Consider the following 10,754-nt stretch of genomic DNA (forward strand, 5'->3'; position numbering starts at 1 on the left):
GCATCAGAATCTGTGGGAGAGGGGCTGGGAATCAGTATTTTGAACAAATGTCCAAGGTCATTACCTCTTAAATTTTAATACACAATCACCTGGGGAACTTGTTAAGATACAGATTCTGATTCAGGAGGTCTCACAGAAAGTCTGCATTTCTAGCAAGTTCCCAGCAGACACTGCAGCTACTGGTGAAAGGACCACACTTGGAGAGGCAAGGCCCTAGCAGATTGCTACCACCAGGCATGATTGGGAAATAGTGGTGTAGCCATTCATTCCCAAGGCATCAGACATTAGCTTGCTTAAATAACTTTGGATTCAAAGGATAGAAGTTGGTTTAAAAAAGAAAGTTAGACGAACAGACTTAGATGGAAGGAGTCTTTTAACCTGCTGCACTGCTTCTCCATACACCAAGTCGGTCATGGAAGTGAGTAAAATCTGAACAGCAACTTCTAACTCGATAGCTTTCTATAACTTAACTTCTATAGTTCACATAGCCTTATAATTTTCCTCTGGTTGGTCAGTTGGTGGGTTGTATTGTTCTTTATGTTTAATTCTCAAAAGGCACCTTTATTTCTTAGATTCCTTCAGTATACATCTCTTGAGTACACAACATGTGGAAGGCCCTGGATGAATGGTATTGATAGTCACAGCAAGGAACAAGGCTCATACAGTCTAGTGGGAGAAATAACATATGAACTGGAATACCTTAGCTCAAGGTGAGATGTTATATCATTGCAGCAGACACTCTGTGCTATGGTTATGAGAATTCAGAGGAAAGAGAATTTTTTTCTGATTTCAGTGTCAGGGCAGGACACAAGATTTAAACCCAGGTTGGCCTGACTCATCATTGCCATGTTGGAGAAGCCTACTGGGGCCCAACTGTCAAAACCACAGGACCCCAACTTTGTCCTCAGGCAACTGCAGTGCTGGCAAAGGCTTTGGTTTAAGCCTGGCAATCACAGCCCCCATTATGAGTTTAGAAAATAAACCTCAGGTTTCTCTTTGAAGCTAACCAGAGTGTCTGTTATGGGCCCTGAGAGAATGAATATAATTTCAGTATATTCACTTAACATTCATTTCTCTGCTGTGTAATCTTCATCTGTTGACATCATCCCTCCAAGATGTACAAAAATTAATTTTCTATCTTATAATCCTGAAACTTTAGTTTATTCAGTTAGTACTCTTTTTAGCAAACTGATATGAGGCAAAGTTGTATACTTTGTGAAGACTGCAGTCACTTTGATTGCTCTCTTGAGTTACGGCCATTATTATTTTTTATTTTATAATAGACTATGAAAGAATAATATAAAATTTCCAGACTAATTCAAAATATCCAAAACAAATCTAATTTGTGCAAAACATGTGACATAATTTTACATTCATAAGAAACCTTGAAAACAGGCTATTGGTTCAAAGCAACCTATCTTACAAGGATAAATTATAAGAAAATTTATCAGTTCTGTGATGGGGAAAATTTTTACTTTTATTCTGTATTATGCACTTTAATCTGCATAATTCTAAAAATGGACTATTAATAGTTCTATGAAATATAGAATTGTATGTTTTTGTACATGAAGCAACATATATTTATCAAAGAAAATATACGCAAAATTTTTATTGTAAAAAAATAAGATGTCATAATGTCTCAACAACTTGATAATATATTTTGACAATGGTTATTTATGGTTCACTTGTATACCGAGATTAGAGAGAAGGCATACATTTTTTAAAAACAATGCCCCCATTCTCTTTGCAAATTAATCATGTTTAGAGCATTCCAAATCAGAGACATAATAATGTTTGATTTTTTCAGTGTTGTTCATGGGATTTTCCTATAACAACGTGTTAATCAAGCAAAGTCACCTGTCAAAAAGAATAGCTGTTTGAAGACTAATTCCATCACATTCATGCCATGATAGATAAACCATCATATTGATGGCTCACAAAAAATATGTCACTCATACTTTGGCTTTGGAATTGAGTCCTGAGACAACTTAATATTGTGATAGACACTTACTTTACATGGCTTTAACATCCTTTAAAAAAAAAAATACTATGAAAATTTCTCCTGCCAAAGCTAAGCAGCATAAATGAGACTAAACTCAGGCTTGAAGCACACTGGTTGAGGTACTCAGAGTTCTTTCAATCATTCCCACTAGATGCTCAATAAACATCTCTGGATGGAATAACTCTGTGCATGCTTTATATTGCAAACAGTATCTCCAGCAACTGTACATAATCCAGGTCCTCTTCTGCTGCATGGCTGTTATTGACCCTGGCTGTCTCTAGGCCAAATATACAAGAAAGCCTAGTGAGGTAGAACCCCTCTAATTCACTGAATGTGAGCAATGGTTGGCCTCTAGAATTATTATTTACCATGCACAGATGAAGATAGCCCTAGAGTTCTCTATTAAAAAAAAAATAGAATTACTATAAAGGCACAGACACCAATAAGGCACTATCTTTTTAATTACCTCTATAATGAGGGTCCCGAAGGAAGAGTTTGGAAGAAATAGAAAATTTACAGAGAACCTACAATCATACATATGGGTAGTTCTACCATATAGGCCTAAATATAGAGTGAATTATTTTTTCTCAAAAATTTTCCATTGGCAAAGTCTTTATAAAGTTGTAATAATATTTGGGGATATTTCTCAGTTGATTTTTAAAAAACAAAACCGTTCAAGAAAGACACGTCACCATAACACCAAACAATGGTAATTTTAATGTTTGTAGAGGTCACTTGACGGAATCAGTAAAAAGAGATTTAAAAATTTTATATAAATTTAGTAATTATTCCTAGAGGTATGACATCACCATTACATCATGGAGTATAATGATAAAGAAGTCTTTCAACAATCACTTTAAAGGGCATTACAATAAGTGGTTACTTTCTGCAAACCATATATATCTACCTACAGGAAGAAAGAAAAAAAATTAATGCTACTGTTATACATATGGATTTTATGGCATAGCATCCTTATCTCAGTTTAAATAACAGTGAAAACCATATTTTTATTCTGTAAAACTGCTACATGAATCAAAAAAAAACATGATGATCTTTAAAATTGCCATAAAAATTACATGTAAAAGTTTGAATAAAATTGTTCTTAAAATGTGAGATTGGAAAAAAACTCAAAATTGATGTTATTAGTGCTGCAATTCTAATTATGCACATGTGACTAAGTGAATGAAATATTACACTAATGTAATGATTCTACCTACATCACTTAAAGGTTACATTTCTATGAGAGCAGAGATATTTGTGTTTTGTTTACTGTTGGATCCCATGCGCATCACACAGTGATTGGCATATGGTGGGTAATTAGTAACTACTTATGAATGAATAAATATGGTTGGCTTAAAACTCTCTTTTAATCCTCTTACTAGAAAAGAGTGAATTTCCTTATGCTCAGGATATTGTCATATTCAAACACATATGGTAATATCACATATTTGCTGAGTTCAAGATGTGGATTCATAAGGGAACAAAAATGAAAATAGCTTTACATTAAATTTTGTTTATGGGGTATCAAAATGATTCCATTTTTCTTAATCTCTCTTTGAAAATGTTAGTACCATTCTGAGAATACCTGTGTCCTCTTACTATGAAACACAATGTGAGTTAAACCAATTAGATCTATTAGGTAGAACATATGCATCGTATAGACCAATATTCTGGAAGCAGATAACATAAGCCCTTCAAAGTGTGTTCTTTTCTTTCTCTAGTGTTTTAAATAAAGGACAATAGACTTTTTCTGTGGGCATGGAAGCACTGGTTTAGAAATAAGTCTGTGTTATGGGCTCGGCCTATCTGCTTAATCGAGGTGGAAGGACCGCCTGCTGACCAGTAAAATTAATGAAGTGAACCAACTCTCAAAACAACTTAAGGAAGGACAAAATGTTCTGAGATACAGTTTCTCACCCATAAGAAAAAAAGAATTGGATTATTCTATAAAGATCATTTTACTTCAAAATGTTTATACATCTAAGCTACTTGCTAACATTTTGGTGTATATAAAATAAAATTATTTATATAATTGGTTAGTTGTGTCTTGTACCTTCCGGATTTACCTCCTTAGAAATTATCCTTTACCCTGCTATAAATAAGGATTGGTGAGTAATTATTACTATACACCTATCATTCTGCAGCCACTCTTACAAAAAGCTCCTGACTTTCCTTCACATTGCCCAAACTATAAAGGTTCTGACTGCCTCAACTTCCTCGTGCATTTAGTTAGCATCAATAATTGTCAGAAAAAATTAAGCAAGGCTGGATTTCCATGTTGTCATTGAAAAGATTGCTTTTTGTATTGAACTGCTCCAGGGCGCCAGTGCTGCAGTAAGCTCCTATTTAGAGAGTACCTACATCACCACAAGGAAAGTTCTGTGCACCATGAGGAATCAAAAAAAAAAAAAAAAGCACAGCTCCTGAGCAATATGTTCTGGGACTGGAGTTTTTCTTATCATATTTGGTTCTTTTTCATTTTTAGAATATCAGTTACACATAGAGAAATAACAGGGAGAATGTTGCATGGAGTAATATGCTAGGGCTTTCGGAGTAAGAATTCTTGAATTTGATGAGAAAATTATACTAAATGAACTCCAGGATTGCTTCCAACTCTAAAATGATACTTTCCCTTTTTACTTTCTTAAATAATGAAAAATTAATGTATCAATGCATGAAGCTGCTTTTTCACATTTCAATCCTTTGGCCCGTGTTTTTATGCTAGGAATTCCTCCCCATACTTTCTCCCCTCATAACTTTCAAGACTTAAAATAAGCATTTCTTCTAACCACACCCTGAGTCTGGATAGGTGATCTGTCCTCTCTGCTGTTATGGCCAACGTGTACACACACTTATACTACAGTACTCTTCATTTTCTTGACCACAGGTTAACACATTTTTCTTACAAACCTTTGTATATTCATAGCCCAGTAAGTTTAAGTTTAGTGCAACTTTATAAATATTGACATCTCGTACTAAATGGAGTGAGTCAGAATCTCTCATCTAGCAGTTAAAATCCATATTGGTCTCTATCGTTGACTGGCTTCAGCTGTTTAATATTTATGAGAGCTAACCGCCCCCCCCCCCCAAAAAAAATTGCCCAGGGACTGGGATGTATGATCCAACAGAGAATGTTTGAAGGTCTTTTTGGAGGAAAATAAAGGCATTTTTCTATTTGTATCATTTGAAATTTAAAATCTATTCCATAAACCAAATTGCTATGGTTGGCATTGTTTCTGTTGTTTCTGTTATTGCTGTAGTATTAGTAGTACTATCTGCTTCTAGCTTTATCTTCTTCTACTTTTTAACATCCTTAAAAGCAGACAATGTTTTTGGATTGTAACCTTATAATCTAATAAGAGATCAAGTTTATTCAGTTTTTCAAATTTCCACCTATCTCATGAAACAAGAGAGTATAAATTAATTCTCCTCCTTTAAAAAGCATCTTTAGTTTTTTCAAAGAGGGTACATTCATTCGTGCATCCATTTATTCATAAACATGTACTGTTTGCCTATTGTGTGCCAGGAATTTATACTAGATACTCAAGTGCAATTATAAACCAAATAAATGTGATCACTGACCTGGTCACCTATATTACATAGTGAAACTGATAGTGTAGGGTTAATAGGAGCACCGAAGAGGAGCACTTAATACACATTGTAGTATCAGGTTTAGTGGAGGAACCATTAAACCTAAATTATTCACTACCAGGTCATTTACAAAAATCTTTTGCCATCCTCTGAGATAGAGGGTCGGCTAGGCTCAAGGTCCAACACAGCCCTACACACCTGCCTGGCAGTCTTTCTGGCTACTGGTTGTGTTGGCTCGTTTATCTTTTCTGTGCCCTTTCATCATTCAATAGGATAGACTAGGCTTCCTCAGGACGTGGTAGTTTCAAGATTTCAAGTATGTAAAGGCAGATGTTGCAAAAAGCTTCACTGTTACATCATTCTCATCACTTCTGTTCGAGTAAGACTCAAAACCAGCCTGGTTTCCAGGAGCTGGGACGAATGAACCCTTATCAGTTACTGGGAGGAGTGGCAGCACTGTGTCCATTGGCCATGCCCTTTACATTGCTATCATACACCGTAAGTGCTGTTTCCATTGCATCCCATAAATTTGGATATGCTGTGTTTTTAGTATTGTAATGACCTGCCACATTCAAGAATAAAGTGCCTGTATCTTGAGTGGGGTATATAGACAGAAAAAGGGCTCGAAGATAAATGTAACCAAAAGTACCCTTCCTGACAGGGTGATATGATCATAAATTCCTAACAGGGCAATTCCTGGGGGGGTGGTCATGCCTCAGGCCTATAACTTCCCTAGCAAAAGATTGCCTTTGCCTTAAACAAGCCCTGTCTATTGTCTCTGTGCATCTAGGTTAACACGGCCTTGAAATGTCTCTTTTTCAGACTTCTCAGAAGAGAAGCACATAATATTGTTAACTATCCTATAATCCAATCATAGAAATTTCCCTGCCTTGCTTTCTCCCACATTCATGTAATCTTCCATATGTTCCCTCCTTAATCTCGAATGTAAAGAAACTGCAAAACTGTCATTCTCCCAAACATTTGAGATCTTGCTTCCCAGTATGTTGTCCGTTTGGCTCAGGTAAACTCATAAAAATTCTCTACAGGTTCAGACATTTCTTATATCAACATATATAATGACACAAGTATATAATTTGTCAAAATTAATTGAACCATACACAAAATGTGTGCATTTAATACAATTAAGTTATACTGAAATAAAGTTTTTCTTTGTTTGTATGGTGGTTTGTTTAAGAGTGGAGTGGAACACAATGGGACTGGAGAGTTAAGAAGTGACCAAATATATCAGTGAGAGTTCTCCAGCGAAAGAGAATAGGAGATTATATATAAATGTATATGTGTGTGTATTTATAGACATTTAATACATATTATATATTACATGATATATGTATATTTATAGAGAGATTTTAAGATATTGGCTCACACAAAGAGTTTGAAATCTGTAGGGCCGGCTGGTGGTCTGGAAATTCAGGCAGCAGTTGATGCTGCAGTCATGAGGTGACATTTCTTTTTACTCTGAGAAACCTGGTTTTGGTCTGAAACCCTTCAACTGAGTGGATGAGCCCACTCACATTATCAAGGGTAATCTCTTTTACTTAAAGCAAATTAATTATAGATGTTAATCATATCTACAAAACACGTTCACAATACCTAGATTAGTGTTTGATTACTATACCCTAGACAAGTTCACATCTCATGACACATGCCTACAATGTATACATATTCATATTTCCATTTCCCATAAAGCCAAAAAAATTTTGTTGCCCTATGAACAAAAATCAATTTAAAATTATCTACCTAAAAATAATTTTTAATCCATGTATAATCTTAACTGAGGTTTAATCAACTTTCAACAAAGTAATTTTAAAGATATCTTTTCTTTTCTATTAGTCTATACCCTGAATCATCGAAGAGATCTTGGTTTCTTATGGGAAAAGAATCTAATTAATATTTCTGTGAGCTACTACTCAATAAAAATACCTACTATAAACAACTAGATAGAAAAATCAGTGAAGCTATAGAAGACTTGAATAACATCGCCACCCAACTTGACTTAATTGACATATACTGAACCCTCCAACAAGAGCAGAAAACATTTTGCATATTACCTTTAAGCGTACATCAACTATTCTCTAGGGTAGACCATAATCTAGTCCATAACATATGTCATAGTATTTTTAAGAGGATTTATATTAAAGAATGTTCTCTGACTACAAAACTAACTCTTGAAAATTCTCAACTATTTAGAAACTAAATAACTGTAAATTACCAATAGATAAAAGAAGAAATCAAAAGAGAATCATCCAACTATCAAATTAAATGCCAACACAAATAAATAGAAACAAAACATATCAATATTTATGAATTGCAGTTAATTCTGCAGTAGGAGAAATTTTATCTCTTTAAACTCATATTAAAATGGAAGAAAGATAAAATCAATAATCTAGGCTTGCTTATTAATAATCTAGAAAAATAAAATCAAAGCCAAGATAAGTAGAAGAAAATAATAAAGATCAGACAAAAATCAATAAGATAGAAAATAGAAAGCAAGAAACAATGAAATCAAAATTTAGTTCTTTGAAAAGCAAAGTTAATCAAACCTCACCTAAACTGATCAAGAAAAAGAGATAATACGAATTACTCATATTAGCAATAAATAAGGTATATCACTATAGAACATAAAGTTAAAGAGTTATAACGGAATATCATGAAAAACTATAACAATACATTGATGGCTTACATAAAATGGAATAATTTCTAAAAAGACAGAAATTACTAAACCAGACTCTAGAAAAGCTAGAATATCTGAATAAAACTATATATTAATAAAATAAATTAGTAATAAAAAATCTCACCATGAAGAAAAATCAAGGCCTAGATAACTTTACTGGTGAATGTTATCAAATATGTAAATAAAAATGATATTGCTCAGATACAAACTCTCAGAAAACATAGTCATGAATATTTTCTGTCTATGAGGCCAAGATTATCTTCATACCAAAGTCAGATAGCAATATCACAAGAATGAAAAGCGACGGCAACAATATAGTATAATTTAGTAATTTGTGTGTGGGGGGGTATTGATTCTTTAATATTAGTTAGTAATAGCTGTTCACCCAATGAGATGGGACTAGCTTTTACTTGTCTGTATTTACAGATACACTAGAACTGATTTTTGAAAGCTTGTTTTATACTAAGCCCTGTGCTAAGCATTGGAAAATCGGAGGCTAGCAACAATCATTTAACCCACTCCCTATCTTGTAGAAGAGAACAGAAATATAAATGAGTAGCTGTTCCTATGTTCTAAAAGCTCTGTAATAATGCTGTGGAATACAGTGTTACATACACAGAAATTTCAATCCTGGTAATGTTAAGAATTACTTTGAATAACGAATGCTTAAACAGCCTTGAAAAACCTTTGAGAATATTCACTTTTCTGAGCAGGAATTTGAACTTTATCCTGCAAGTTAGTGTTTCTAAAAATGTGGGAAATCACTAGATTTCCCTGCTAGATAAGGATGAGACTTCTAGGCCTGATCCCAGAAATATATAATTAGAGTCTCTGTGGCACACACTGGGAATTTTTAACAAGAGTGATTTTCTAAAGGTTGAGGACCCTGTATTTAGGTACAAGGTATATCAAAGGGTTTTAAAAAGACTTACGTTTATATGAACCCATTCTAATCCTCACTCAGGCTCTGCTAATTCAACTCTTCTATCCAACTGGTCTCTTCTTGGCTATTCTTAATTTCTTCCGCATTCTGGGTTCAGAAAGACCAACTCAGTCTCTGTAACCTTCAATATGTCTCCATGTCTTCCTTCAGACCATCTGATCTTCTACTGTCTTGTTCTCAGTTCATAAGGATCACAGTTTTACTAAATAGGTTAATTAAACTACGCTTGCAAAGTTTATTCTATCCGTGCCATTCAGTCTTAATCTGGATCTTGGTCTTTTTGGCAGATGTGCACCAACTCCTCGGCCTCCTACCCAAATGACTACTTTTCTCACTGAAGGTCCATCATCCTGTTTACAATACTGTTTTCAATAGATATCTTCCTGTGCTACCAAGGAAATTACTCCTCTGGTGATTTTACATGGTAATACAAAAGAAAAGTTAAACAAAAATATTTCATATGGCAACATGAATTGGGAGATATTTGACAATAACATAAGAATTATTAGGAAATGACTTCAGGGGCAGAGAGAAGCCCTTTAATAATCACATCAAATTGAAAAGGGGTTTTCCATCAAAGGAAAAACTACAGTTATTCAACGCAAAGGGACCAATTTCAGAAATGCTAGCATTCAGAACAAAGTGAGTGAGCAAACTATGATAAAACCCTCAGAGAGAAAAATCCTCAGCAGAACAGATGACAATCATTAGAAAAGCAAACTTCCTTAAGTTCCAGAACTTAATTGAAATTTACAGTAGATACTAATCGGAGAAGCAGGCTATGCACACATAATTGTGAAGCTGCTATGTTATTGACATGAACTTTGAAAACTGCTGACAAAGTACTGAAATGTCTCTTCAATTAGGATGTAGAAGGAAGTCCCATTCTCTATTTCAGTTGCCTTATACTGACACTGTTATAATTCCAGGTTCAACTGGCAAGCAAGGCCACTTTTTCCATGACTTCTGACAGCCCATTAACTAAGCTATAGCTGGGACCTTACAAAGTTCTCACCCAGTATCCTGGTACACTCACTAGAGGTTCTCTTTGTAGAGGTGCAATTTCAGAGCTTAAGCGTGTTTAATTTCAATGTGAACAACACTGAAAACTTCAGTGATACAGGGGGAAAGTTAAGGGAACTGCTTTCCTATGTAAGACTCTTGGCATCAGCTTGTGGATAGAATCATTGTGAAAGAGTTTGTCACATTTTTCATATATGCGTAAGGCTCAAATTCATTGCACTCAGATCTTTCAACTCTCTTATAAAAATAACATTACAAATACACCACCCTCAAAGATGCTTGCAGAATGCAGAACTCCCTAGTAGTGACTGACAGAAGGCTGTCATGTTCTTTTCCAATCTCTATACAGCCTCAAACTCTCATCTGTGGATAAGGGAAGACAGAAAGTTGTTCTGAGATGAAATCCAAAATTCTTGGCTTCATTACCAATAAAATGCCCATTTAGATTATTCCATATTCATCTCTATAAAAACATCATTCAACATACAATCCCTCTTCATTCT

Source organism: Rousettus aegyptiacus, unplaced genomic scaffold, assembly GCF_014176215.1.
Source record: "Rousettus aegyptiacus isolate mRouAeg1 unplaced genomic scaffold, mRouAeg1.p scaffold_m13_p_4, whole genome shotgun sequence".
Classification (NCBI taxonomy): domain Eukaryota; kingdom Metazoa; phylum Chordata; class Mammalia; order Chiroptera; family Pteropodidae; genus Rousettus; species Rousettus aegyptiacus.